The sequence below is a fragment of the Macrotis lagotis genome, chromosome 1, assembly GCF_037893015.1.
Source record: "Macrotis lagotis isolate mMagLag1 chromosome 1, bilby.v1.9.chrom.fasta, whole genome shotgun sequence".
NCBI lineage: Eukaryota > Metazoa > Chordata > Mammalia > Peramelemorphia > Peramelidae > Macrotis > Macrotis lagotis.
Window position 1 is genome coordinate 696,655,091 of NC_133658.1, and position 14,878 is coordinate 696,669,968.

The 14,878-nt window shown below is 34.2% G+C and overlaps 1 protein-coding gene across 1 annotated transcript in view; it reads right to left on the reverse strand.

Moving 5' to 3' along the window:
• The window catches only part of B3GALT1 (beta-1,3-galactosyltransferase 1), an 802,587-nt gene that overhangs the window by 473,080 nt on the left and 314,629 nt on the right, over positions 1-14,878 (reverse strand). The window contains exon 2 of the mRNA XM_074215786.1: positions 14,257-14,350. The gene's annotated coding sequence lies outside the window, so the exon portion shown is untranslated. The remainder of the gene's footprint in view (positions 1-14,256; positions 14,351-14,878) is intronic.

The window sequence follows — 14,878 nt, forward strand, 5'->3', positions numbered from 1 at the left end:
ATATTTTATTGGTTGGAGGTTGGGGTGAAGATAGAAAGAAGGGAATATTTGAGTTTTTCCCTTCTTCTAATTTTTAGATTATTTGCTAAAATTGTGACTTAGATGAATTATAATGATAAAAATAGCTCATGTAAAAGTATTTAAGCTTTCAAAAATGCTTTTTAATAGTAGTTAATTTAAGTCTAATATTAGGACATAACAAATCTGTGAGGTAAATAGAGGTAATGTATTTATCCCCATTTTACAGATAAGGAAATTAAGGAGAAGAATGATGAACTATGTTGTCCAAATTCATATGTCTAATACATAGTGGAGACAGAGATCATACCTACATCTAATTTTGACTATAGCATTCTTTTTTTTCCCTTTTAGTCTCAGATAAAGTGATTTCTTAAAGGTTAACCTTCCCAGTTTTTTTCATGTATAATTTTTTTCTCTCAAATAGAGGCCACTAAAATCCCTCTTCTTGTTTGAATGAAGAGAAAGGTAGTTGAAAGAAAGTCAAAGAAAGTTAGCTGTGAACCAGGCAAAATTTTGTAAAAATAGACAAAATCCAAGCATTTAACTAAGAATTAGTACATAATGAAAAGGGCACTGGACATTGAATCTTGACTTGTGGCTTCTGTCACTAGGTAGCTGGAAGATTTTATCACTGAAAATCTCTTAGCCTTAAGCTTTTCAAAATAAATATTTATTTTCATCCATATACACATGTATATTTTTAAGTTACAAAATTTCCTTCCCCCTCCCCTCCCCTCCCTTCAGTGACAGTCAGGTTAGCATTGTACAAATATATTTTGATAAATATATTTACAGATTAGTAATTTTTGGTATGAGGAATTAGTATTAAGGGAACGAAATATATAAGAGATAATTTTTATTAAGTGTTCATCAGATTCTGAATGGGTTTTTTTGTGTTTTGTTTTGTTTTGTTTTTCTTCCTTGGAATGAGGAAAATATAGTTCATAGCCAGGCTAATATAGTTGTCCTAGCTCTCTGGACTGCTGAGAGGAACTACTTCCATAAAGGAAGCTCATCTCACAATGTTGCTATTGATGTGTACATTGTTGTCTTGGGTCTACTCCCTTTGCTTAGCTTCTGATCCCCTAGGTCCTTCCATGCTTCTCTAGAGTTCGACCATTTATAGTTTCTTATAGAACAATAGTATTCATAGTATTCATGCACTATAACTTGCTGGCCTTAAGCTTTGTCATCAATAATATGACATTTTAGAAAAGATAACCTTTTAGTCCAGTGCCTAAGAGTGAGATCTTGTGTACTACTTGTGGTCAAATACCTCATGAGAAGAATATTTAAAGGAGAACTTAGTTTGCACTGCTTTTTTTGAAGATTTTTTCATTTCATTGGTATGCCAATGGGGCACTTAGGGAGAATGCCAAGGTATCAGATATTATTTAGTTCATTAAAACAAATTATTCACATTATACATTCATATTGAAAATGCAAAGTGAACAAATCAATAAAATGAGGTAGATCTCCACAGGATTATTCACTATTTAATGTTCAAGATAGCAATATGGAGGGTTTACTATTACATTTTCTTATCTACACTTTAAATTTGGCAAAAAGACTAACTTCAAAAAACTGGCATTGACAGTACTTTTAGATCATGAGATTTGGAGCTTGAAGAGGCCTTCAATATTATAACTAGAAAGTCTAATTTTTTCATTTAACAAAAAACGGAAATGGAGAGCAGATGGATCTGCCAAAGTTCATTTTTTAATAAGAAACAGCCAAAATTTGAACTCAAGTACTCTGAATTCAAGAGGGCAGCTAGTTGGCTGGTAAATAGAATGCTGATTCTGGAGTCAGGAAGACCTGAGTTCAAATCTGGACTTGGACACTTATTAACTATGGAACCCTGGGCAATTCACTTAAACCAATTTGTCTCAGGTTTTTTTATCTCTAAAATGAGCTGTAGAAAATAGCAAACCACCTTAGTATCTCTGTCAAGGAAATGCCAAATGGGATAAAAAAGTAATCTTATATTACTAATCAACTAAACAACAATTCTGAATTCAAATCTCTTGTTCTTTTCAACAAATTTATTTCTTATTTTCCTCATTTCCCTCAAATGAGAGACTCAGAGAAATGGATGGACATTCCCAAGATAAGGTTGGTAATAAGTAAAAAAGCTGGGAATTCAAAGCCAGATTTTATGGCTGGCTATCATTCCATCGTCTATCTATCTATCTATCTATCTATCTATCTATCTATCTATCTATCTATCTATCTATCTATCATCTATGCATGTTACTTGTCTTTCCATTTGTGTCTGTCTTTGTCTCATTTATCTATCTCTCATCACTTTGAGGTCTGTTGTTGTTCAATTGTTTCAGTTGTAGTCCTATTCTTTGAGACAATTTTGGGGTTTTTTCTTGGCAGAGATACTAGAATGATTTGTCATTTCCTTCTCCAGCTCATTTTACAGATAAGAACACTGAGGCAAACAGTGTTAGATGATCTGCACAGGATCACACAGTTAGAGTCTGGGACCAAATTTAAATTTGTCTTCCTGACTACAGACCCAAGCTCTAGCCACTGTGCTACCAGGAGAGTCATCTTCCAAATAAGTACAAAAAAGTATACTGACTTTTTGAATCCTTTGATTTTCACTCATTTTGAGTACATTTTAGTACAAGTAAATTTTATGTAGGACCAGCAAGGTGATTGTAACACTGAGTGAATGTTTTTTATAGAAACTTCAAGTTGCCAAAGAGGAAGTGAATTTTCTAATTAGCCACCCAACTCATTAGAAGAATAAGGATCAAGACCTGAAAGTTCTCTAAATCCTTCTCTTCTTGGAACTCAGAATGCTCATTTTGAGGCTGATGTCATACCTGGAAATGATAGTACTTGAAATCTTCTAGAAAGAATTATTTTTTGTTATTGGATGTATATAGATGAATGGTAGAGGATTTTTAGACAAGTATATGGAAAACTTTCTCCATAAGCACAAATGAGGTGGGGAAGTCCAATTAACAATCAATTTTCCTCAAAATAAATAGCCTGGAGATTCTGGAGAGCAATATAGAAATATGTCCTCAAAACAACAAAATAGTTCATTCCCTTTGACCCAGCAATTCCAATTCTAGTCTTATATACAGAAGAAATCATAAAAGATGGGAAATGTCCTATATGTTCCAAAATATTCATAACATCTCTTTCTGTAGTGGCAAAGTATTGGAAATTGAGGGGATGCCCATCAATTGGGGAATGACTAAACAAGTTACGGTACATGAATACTATGTAATATTATTGTTCTATAAGAAATCATAAATGGTCAGACTCTAGAGAAGCATGTAATGACTTATGGGATCTGATGCTGAATGAAGGGAACAGTACCAAGAGAACAATATACCTATTAACAACAACATTGTGAGATGATCAACCTTGATGGAAGCAGCTCCTCTCAACAGTTCAGAGGGCTAGGACAACTGTATTAAACTGGCTATGGACTATGTTATCCCAATCCAGACAGAAAACAACCCTTCAGAATCTGATGAATACTTCATAAAAATTATCCCTTATGTATCTGTTTCCTTTATTCCTAATTCTGCTTACCAAAAATGACTAATCTATAAAGATACTTATCAAAAATATGTATGTACAATGTTAACTTGACTATTTGCAACTGAGGGGAGAGGGGTGAGAAGGGAGGGTGGAAGGGAATTTTGTAACTTAAAAATATACATATGCATTTGGATGAATGTTGAAAAAATTTCATAACCAGTATTTTGAAAAATAAAACAAAGATCTAGCATTTCTGGAATTTGGTTCCCCATCTCCCCTTGAAAGAGGCAATCTTTTTTTCTAAGAAATCTTAATAAAAGTCATTTTCAATTACTCCAGAAAAAATAAGTAAACTTATCTAAAGTCACATAGATTACAAAGAGTTCTTTTCAATGTATCATTTGTATTGCCTATCAACTTTTCCTCTATGACTTACAATGCAAATTACTTTCAATTTTGTGTAATTGAGAGGAATCCATGCATTTTTCCATGTCTTTAAAGGGAAAAATTTCTATTCTAGATGTTGCAAGATGACTAATCTGTGTCAAAAGTTTAGAAATTTCTTCTTATCTAAGTACTACTTGTTCACATCTTCCATTAAATATAGTAATTTGAAATCTTTCCCTTACTTAAATATCATTTGTTCTTCATCACAGTTTTATCTTTTTTTTTTTGCAAGGCAATGGGATTAAGTGGCTTGCCCAAGGCCACACAGTTAGGTAATTATTGAATGTCTGAGGTCGAATTTGAACTCAGGTACTCCTGACTCCAGGGCTGGTGCTCTATCTACTGCACCACCTAGCTGCCCCCAGTTTTATCTTTTAAGACTGTTAATATCAACATCATTCAGAACAGTAAGATAGTTATCTAGTCTTTTTTTCCCTTTCCAAGAAATACAAGCCAACAGGATTTTTTTTTAAAAAAAAATCACTTTCTAGGGCAACTCTTCCAGAAGAAAAGATGAGTTTTTCCCCACAAATAATTTCAGCTATAAATTCTGTTTAAAACTTTCTCATTTGAAACATAATATCAATTACAACAAATATTAAGTAGCAGAAGAAATGTGTTATTCTAATTAAAATTTTGCATTTGCTAACAAATTCAACAAAATTAAATGTCAAGTTTAAAAGGGGAAAAGGCAGTTTAATTAAAAGTGGTAAGATTCCCATCATCATTTAACTTGAAGAACCACAGATTGCCTTTACTAAAAAATAAGAAAAAATAAAATAAGAGTACTGGTAGACCAAAAAACATATCAAATCATACAAATCCAAAACATCACATGATTCTATAGTCTACTTATTTGTGATTATATGATATCCCCATTAACTTTTTGAGGGCAGGGACCATGTTTTATCTAAATTTTGTTTGTTCCTCATCAAGTAACAAAAATGCTCTGTACAAAGTAGATACGTAAGGCATGTTTACTGAATAATGAATTGAATGCTGTATCTGGCAATGCTCATTGATGGAAGAAACAGTTGTCTCTATTGTGATTTCAGGGCTTAATAGGTAATATTCTTGTCCCAAAATGAATCTTCCTCTGCCACCTACATTTGAAATTTCTTTAATGAAATATCCAAGTCTTTCATTTCATAATGTCTAAAATGCAGATACCCTTGGGAGATAGGACTCATTAACTTTAATTTATAATATGTGTCATATCATTGAAATATTGGAATAATGGAATTGGAAGCCAATCTTTGCCTTGAAAGGCTTAGATGGAGGAGGGGAGGACAGACTGGATTCTACTGGAGAGTGAGGGTCAAAAGAAGAATGAGGAATGCAAAAAGGATACATCCCTCTTAATTTCTTGAGTTAGCCACCCATTTCCATTTTACTACTCAATACAAAATATTTCCTTTCATATCCTCAAGTTTTTCATAGGATCACAGATTTGGGAATTGGAGGAGACTTAAGCACTCACCTAATTCAGTCACACCCAAAAGGAATATGCACTATAATATTCTTACTAGATGGGTTATTAGACCTATGTTTGAAGACTTCTCATGAAGGAGAACATATCTCCCCTTAAATCATCTCATTCCACTTTGTACCCCACTAACTGTAACAAAGGTTTCATCCCTCCCTTAAATACTTTCCTCCTTTATATCCCCTTCTCCCATTATAGTTTGTTCACTTGAAAAATCTGATATTCAATTTCCTTAAAATGCTTCTAAGGAGCTACTCATAATAGAAATACGTTAAAAATAAATTTTAAGCCATGGATAGCTGAGAACCACAACTGACTCTTCTAATTTTAAAAATCCCTTAGTTCAGAATGCCCTTTATTAACTTGCTGACAGAAGTGTGCTAAGATAGTCCTTACTGCTAAATTATAATTCTTAGACACTTTAAAAAATGTCCAATAAAGGAGATATCAAAGGACATTTTCAGAGTTGACAGGCCCCCAGCTTAACTCTACCTTAACAATATATTTGTGTTAACTTAAGTGTTCTCCTAAAACCAGAAAATCCTGTCAAATATCCCCGAAGCAGGCTTGCTACATTGATTAAATGCCAGATTTGCTGGGTGACTGAAAAAATCACATCTCAGGTTAAAGAAATTTGTAAGGTGAGTAATACTGGAATATCTCTTCAGTAAAATACATGAAACCCACAAATCTTCTGAATGTCATCATACATATAAGGGCTTCCATTTCAAATGAAACAAAGAGGTAAAAATAAATACAGAGTAAGAAAAACCTTTTAGATCTGTCCATTAGGTAGTTATCTACACAACTAATTGACAAGGCAATCCATTTTCCATAGTTTTGTACTGTCCATTTCCGATTCTTCAAATGCATTTACCCCTCAGTTTTGCATCTTAGAAACATTAATTTCTGCTAAAATTCAGCTTAAGGGGCATTTTATTCATGGAGCTGATTCTGAGTCTACCAGAGGATTACCTCCCTCCCTCCTCAAATCACCTTATATCTATTTTTCATATACATTCAATAGAACATGTTGCCACTCCTGATAGACAACATAACTTGCGGAAGGCAAATGACTTCCAATTTTAACTGCCATCAGCACCTAGTATAGTGTTTGGTTTATAATACATGATTAATAAATTTGTACTGATCAGTTGCATAATGGAAGAGAGCAATACTTAACTATACATCATATTGTATTTCTAAAATTGTCTAAATCTGTTTTGAAATCACAATACATGAGAAAAAGCATGAAATATGTCCCCAACCAGAAGACAAGGGAAAGCTTTGTTTACTAACTTCCTACTTCCATTGGATTTTGTTAAAGTTATTTCAAAATTTCAATTGAACTTATTTGGTGGTTATTTTAACATTAACTTTGAAGATAAACTAGAATGCTATCTTCCAATTTAACAGTACTCATATTTCTCATATAGTGCGTTTATAGAAATATCAATAATTATAACTGCTATTTGGTATTTGAAATCTATTTCTTTCTAATATGGCTTACATTCTCATTTTGCTACTGGCACTGTTTTCTTCAAGGTAATGTCCTATAGTCCAAATCTAATGATCTTTCCTTATTTTTCTTGATTTTCTGTCACATTTGACATTGTATATTGTTTCTTTCTTTCTGAAATCATAACCGTTTTGGATTTCTTGGAATGATATGATTCCTTTTTTTATTTCTCCAACTAGCCCTCTTTTAACCTTCTTATTTCTAATCATAAGTGTTTCCGCAGGTTCCATCTTGATCCTCTTTCTCTCTCTCTCTCTCTCTCTTTTTTGGAGAGTTCAATCAGAGTTAGCCACAGGTAAAATTTGTAGGTTTAATTTCTCTACAGTGTTCCATTCATCTCCTTGTTGGCAGTGCTTGGTCTTTATCTCACACTTATGCTCTATGACTGACCAGTTCCTTGTATTACTATCTCATTTATCTCTATCAGAATATTTACCGAAAAGAGTATAATAAACTGACCAATTATGCACAACTTTTTAAAAATAAATTACCTCTCAGGGAAATTTTTATCTTAATAAAGGACAAAGTTTTAGGTATTAACATATCTGGAAGATGGAGACATTTGGAAAGAGGGATGTGTATGATGGGGTTTCTCCATAGGTACTATCTATTGTACAAAAATATAGTGCCATCCCTGAATTTATCATGGTTTTTAATTTCACTGTTATGCTGATGATTTTCAAATTCAAAGCTCAGTCCTTTATATCTAATAGAATGTAGATATTTCTACTTGGAAGCTTCTCCTATCACTTCCAGATGACTTGGTTTAATAGTGAAATTTGTCATCAAATGAACTCTATTCCCATCAATTCTCCCTTTCTGTCATTGGTGCTACATATGTTATGTGCTTTTTTGGCTTTTTCTTTTCATTCATTCTATATATGAAACAAATGCTATCAATTCTACTATATATAATATGCCTGTTGGTAACTGCCTTCAACCAGTCATATTATCTCATGTCTTTAGCAGCTCGATGGTATTTTACATGATCTCCCCTTTCCAGTCTTTCCTTTGACATATTACTGAGTCATCTCATTATTCCATTGTTTAGAAAACTCATTTCTTTATATGATCAAAGGCAAATTCCTCCTGGCATTTGATTGACCATCCAACTTGTTTCTGTCATTACTCCCTACAAATAGTTTTTAGCCAAGTTGCTTTGCTCATTCATTCATTTACTATTAAATATTGACTGAACATAAGTAGTCTAGGCATCTAAGTGTACTTAGGGTCCACTTAGGATATGGCTCCACCATCAAAGCTCTAGCTGAGGAATGAAGACATAACTACATGGAAAATTGAACAAAAATTCCTCTTGCTCAGATGTTTAGTCACATATGATCCTTTGTGAGCTCATTTGGGTTTTTCTTGATAAAGACACTGGACTCTGACATTTTCTTTTCCAGCTCACTTCACAGATGAGGAAATTGAGACAAGCACATTTAAGTGACTTGCCAAAGATCACAAAGATCACAGTAAGTTTCTTAGGCCAGATTTGAACTCAGGAAGCCATCTTGACTCCAGCCCTGGAGTCTATCTACCATGCCACCCACCTTCCCCAAACAACAATATACAATTTAAATAACAATACAAAAATATCAGTTCAAGAAATATTTATTCCATAATTACTATTTTCCTTTTTTTTGAACTCATACTTAGAATATCCTTCCATAAAATTTCTGGTTATTAATTCCTGCTTAGTTTTAGAAGCCCAGAAAAAAAAAAAATCTAACATCATTTATGAAGTCTGCTCCAATACTCCATTTACACTGATTTCTACATCCTCTGAATTCTTCTAGCACTCATTATCTGTCCAATTGTAATATAATAAAATGCCTAATGATATATCACATGTATGTAAAACTAAATTGCTTAAAATTGCTTCTTCATAACCATCCTATGAACATAGAACAAGCATCATTTTTCAACCCTGTTTTAAAAAAGATGCAGAATCTGAGCTTGCATAGTGTTTAAGCGACTTGTCCATACTCAGTCAGCCCCTAAGAAGAAGAGTCAGGGTTTGAACCGAAATCTTATGATTCCAATTCCAGTATCTTTCCAATACAGAATACTGACTTAAGGTCAAAGGACAGATAGTGTGAGCAGGTGGGAGCACTATATTCTGGATTCAGGAAGACCTGAGTTCAAATATGACTTCCAGACACTTACTAGTTGCATGACCCTGAGAAAGCCACTCAGTCCTGTTTGTCACAGTTCTTCATTCTGTAAAATGAGCTGGAAAAGGAAATGGCAAACCACACCAGTATCTTTGTCAGGAAAACCCCAAATGGAGTCACAAAGAGTTGGGCATGGCTGAAATTACTGAACAGTCATAACCCATATTTCTTACATTATGAAATAACTATAGTTCTATGCATTGAGGAGGCAATTAGTCAAACACTATTTTGTGAAATTAATAACAGATAATAAGCTTGGTGAAAGAAAATATATGGAAGGCAGAAATAGCTTATTTTCTTGAATAGATGTAATGAGTCATATTTCAGAGAGACTAAGATGACAAAGGAATGGTTGGTCTTCATCCCATAGGGAAGAGAACAATTGGAGACACTGCTTTCTTGAGGTGTTCTCTGACTGCTTCATGTGACTTCCCAAATGGAATATGAGATCCTCATGGGGCATAATCTTCTCAGAGTCATAAGTAGAAATTCCTGAGTGTGGGGAAAACTCTTGGAGAAAAGAAGAGACCATAAACATAGGTCTCAGATTTCAGAGCAGAAAATTTTAGGCTAGAGTAGGGCAGGGGAAGAGATCCCCTAACATGAGAAGAGACAGATGCTATGGCAAGAGGACAAGGTGCTTTGGACTTCCATAAAGCCATTTCTTGAGAGTCTAATGATGAGAAATAAAAGTATTTCAGTGAATAGAGAAAAACCATCTTATGTGTTGTTGCATGAGGCACCTGTTAATATGGTATTCTATTTAAACTGTTGGGGGAAATTAGGTGGCACAATGGATAAGAGCTTTAAATGTGGAAACAGGAAGACCTGAATTCCAATCTGGTCTCAGACACCTAAGTGAACCTGGCAAGTCATAATTCTGTTTTCCTCAGTTTCCCTTTCTGTAAAATGATCTAGAAAAGGGATATCTTTATCAAGAAAATCTAAAATGGGGTTACAAAGAGCTGGACATGACTGAACAATACAAATTTAGAATATTTATTATGGCTAACTGGATACTAAAATCAATTGGTTCTGCCTGCTGAAGTAACAATGCTACCTGGTTCCCCTAAATTAAAGTGTTCCAGTTTCCCTGTCCTAGCTATGACTCTGATTCTTTTATGTTCTGTGTCTTCTATAAGTGGTGACTAAAACGCTAGATATAGAGGGAAAGTTCTCAACACATTTTTATTGAGTTGAAAACCATTTCACATTATCACAAACTAGATATTAGTACAACAAACATTCATAGTTATTATTTTGTTATTATGGTAATGCCTTACAGCTAGGTAGTGCAGTAGATAGAATGCTGGGCCTGGAAGTCAGGAAGACCTGAGTTAAAAATCCCCTTTCCTTGAGTTCATTTCCTCTTAATATTTTTTAGTTGTGCCTAATCTTGAACATTGAACAGCATGGAAGGAACTTTTCGGAGAGTTTCCCTTTCCTTCCCATTCCCTGATTTGATGGCATGTACAGAAATAGAGACATCAAGTCCCTCTCATGTCTGGCATTAAACAGCTTTCAAGGACTCAAACTTGGCCTGTTACTAGACTAGCATTTACAGTATCTGCATGCAGAATTTTGAAGAAAATCATTCTTAATTCAGTTTTATTTTATTGTAATATGGAAAAGAAACTTTGACTATTACAAAGTTATTTAGGCTTAGGTGATACAGTATTTATATACTCTTGGGTGAACAACACCACACACAAACACACACACACACACACAGACACACAAAATTGTGTTCCTCAAAGCTGAATTATCAAATAGATATCAATAGGTGACAAAGCTTAGGTTCTCTTTCTCTCTCCCTCTCTTTCTCTCTGTCTCTCTATCTCTGGTGGGGCAATGGGCTTAAATGACTTATCCAAGGTCTAATAACTAGTAAGTATCAAGTATCTGGAATTAAAATTGTTTTGGCAAGGCAATGGGGTTAAGTGACTTGCCCAAGATCACACAGCTAGGTAATTATTAAGTGTCTAAGGTTGGATTTGAACTCAGGAACCCTTGACTCCAGGGTTGGTGCTCTAGCCACTGCACCACCTAGCTGGCCCCAAGGCTGAATTTGAACTCAAGTTCTCCTGACTCTAGGGCTAGTGATCTATCTACTACATCACACAGCTGCCCCTAAAGCTCAGATTTTAAATGACATTGCTTACAAGTCAAAATCAAAGAGGATTTTGATTTTCCTGGGTAGGAAACATCCATCCTGATTATCAATTAAACTGAACAAGATTTGTTGTTGCTCAGTTGTGTCCGACTCTTCATGACCCATTTAAGGTTTTCTTGGCAAAGATTTGGAATGGTTTGCCATTTCCTTCTACCTCATCTTATACAAGAGGAAATGAAAACTGAAACAAACATGATTAAGTGACTTGTTTAGGATCACACAGCTAGCAAATGTCCGAGACTGCATTTGAACTTATAATGATGAATCTTTCTGATTTTAAGTTCAATGTTCTATTCACTGGGCCATCTAGCTGTCTGAATAAGAGGTTATCAAATAAAATATAGTGACTTTGTTAAGACTAGAATTTATAGTATTATTACTAAAGAAGCAAGATTGACTGTCAATTAGTGTGATTCAAGAATTTCTTATGGCCTGTTTAGGTCATAAGACTGATATTGTTTTATGTAGACTAATGGAGGTTCAAATGATATAGAGTAAACAAAGCTTAACTAGAAAAAATTATGTACAGTAACTAATAATGTAAATGAAAATTCTAAAAGATATCAAAATTCAGATTAAATATAAGTCTGAAAAAATAACCTTTAACTTGCAAAAAGAAACTGTCAAGTCATCTATCAATCTTCATGCAGTGATATGAGCATCTTATTACAAGTCAGGAGATCTGAGTTCTAATCCAGACCATGCTACTACTGATGTCATCTTTAGGGTTTTTTTTGGGGGGGGGCATTGCAAGGCAATGGGGTTAAGTGGCTTGCCCAAGGCCACACAGCTAGGTAATTATTAAGTGTCTGAGGCTAGATTTCAACTCAGGTCTTCCTGATTCCAGGGCCTCCTGACTCCAGGGCCAGTGCTCTATCCACTGAACCATCTAGCTGCCCCTATTTATGTCATCTGATGAAATAATTTCATTTCCTCTGAATTTCAATTACCTCATCTGTAAAGTGAAAGGTTTGGGCTAGATCAGAGTTGTTTGATCTGTCATACAGGAATTCTGAATCACATTTATATTTATATTTCAGTATAGTCTATTTCATTTGCAATCTTATGTAGTTGATTTTTACATTCAAAAGCATTATTCTGGTAAGAAATCCATAAGTTTTTCCAGATGTTCAATTGGGGTCCATGACACAACAAAAGCTAAGAACCCCTGAATATTTTTTTTCCTCGGACTGGAGAGCTGGAGGGAGGAGCATGTAACTCTTCCCAAAATTTTCCTTTATGGAGGATTAGGATTGGCTTACTCCAATTTCTATTTGAAGTTCTATCTCGTTTCAACTTTGTAGAACAAGATATCTTTTATTAGCTTCTTTGTGTGTGTGTGTGTGTGTGTGTGTGTGTGTGTGTGTGTGTGTGTAGGGGGTCAGGGTGGGGTGTCTTCTCCCATGAGAACATAAATTCCCTGAGCCCAGAGACTGTATTTTCTTTTTTCTTATTTCGATTCCCAGCACTTATGGTGTCTGGCATATAACAAGCACTTGATAAATATTTATTGAATTTAATTGAATCCCTGGACTAGGCAGAATTGGACTTTCTTTGCAAAAGATCAAACTACTTAAAGAATCTGATAGACTTCTTGAATACAGGAATTATTTTTGTTTCAGTCTTTATATGACCAACACATAACATGTTTTTTGATATATAACAGGAATTTAATACTTATTGAATGAATGAATGAGTGAATGAAAGAATGAATGAATGATAATACATAAATATCTCACTTTTGAATTTTCAGAAGTGAGTCAACTCTAATCTAGTTTTGGGGCTCTAGAAGGATCTATGAGGCAGAAGAGGGTTTTTTTGACCTGAAAAATACAAAGACTTGAGAGTTACTCTGGGTTTTGGGATGAAGCCATAGTGATATGCTAGGAGAGGAAGGAAAGCTTCCAGACCTGATATCAGGATGCCTCTGGGGACTAACAGAACAAGTACTGGCCAGTTCTTGTTATTTAGTCCTTCAGTCACATCTGATTCTTTGTGTCCCCATCTAGGCTTTCTTGGAAAAATTATTGGAATGTTTTTCCATTTTCTTCTTCAGTAGATGAAGACAAACAGAGGTTAACAGATTTTCCCTGTGTCATCTGCTAATGACTATCTGAGGCTAGATTTGAACTCATGTCATCTTGACTCCAAGCTCAGCTTTCTCTCCACCAAGCCATCTATCTGTTTCTACTGTCAGTTCTTAGGTGATATCAGATTTGTAAAATAAATAATGTGGAAAGCTCAAAGTCATTTTTCTTCTAGAAAACGTATCTCTAAATATCTCAAATCTACATATACATATGAGTGTGAATAAAGATCATGTCAATACTTTTAAGAGGCAAAACTTTATGAATAACTATGATGGATGAAGCTCCTCTTAGCAGGAGAGAGCTAGGACAGAGAACTAGGACAACCCTGGGAGACCTGTTATGGACAATGACATCCACATCCAGATTAAAAAAAAATACAGCATCTGAATGAACACAAAGTTCACTTTTTCAAAATTTCTCTTATATTTTTCTTTTCTATTCTATGGTTTTCTTTCTTTTCCCTTAATTCTAATTCCTCATACACAGAATGACTAATATGTAAACATGTTAAAAACAAATGTACATGTACAACATTCACTATTCTGTTCACTGCTGAGGGGAGGGCAGAAAAGGAGGGTGGAAGAAAATTGTGTAACAAAAATATGCAAGTGAATTAATGTTGAAAAACTTTCCTAACATATAATTAGAAAAATAAAATTAGAAAGAGGCAAAACTCCATTGTCAAATATATGAAACAATTCAAATATCATAAAATAATAAATTTATTCAATCAATTAAAGAAATTTTAATGATTTAGAAAAAATTAACAGTATTATGAATTTCAAAGCATTAAAAAACAGTACAGTGTGGGGAAAAAAACAAGTTTTTACCTTCATATGAGAACTTCTATGCTTTTCTCAAAGTATAAGCTGCCATGTTTTCACTCAATCCCTCTACTCTGGGGTTGAACAGTTCTTGAAGTTTCTATAAAGGAAACAGGAAAATATAGATGTTCTATTGGAAACAAAGGCAAAAATAATCATCTTTCTAGAGCTTCTCTGTAAAACAGTAGTACATGTTTCTGCATATGAAGATGGGTAGATTCCCTCTTTACCATATGACATAGTTTTCCCATGGTATCTTGCACCAACCAAAGACTTAGAAGATAATCAGAATTTTTTGAACATCTTATTTGTTGGAGAGTTCTATTTGAACTACTAGTACAATTTATCATCTAGCCTTACCCCACTATTGCACTCTTTTCCCATTATAAAGTCATATTAATTCCACATTGTCTTCTCCAGGGGAAATTAGGATTTTCCACAATTACTTACTTACTTTCCCTAGACCACAATTTTACACTTTGGTCTCATTAGTAATGGCAAGTATTCCTGCTTGAGAAATAGAAAACTGTTAGGTTTAGACATTCCTGTCTGTGGCTTTTCTCAGACTGCTTTATTGCTTTACTGTATTGTGAGATAAAACTAACACATTCTGGTCCCTAATCTCTTG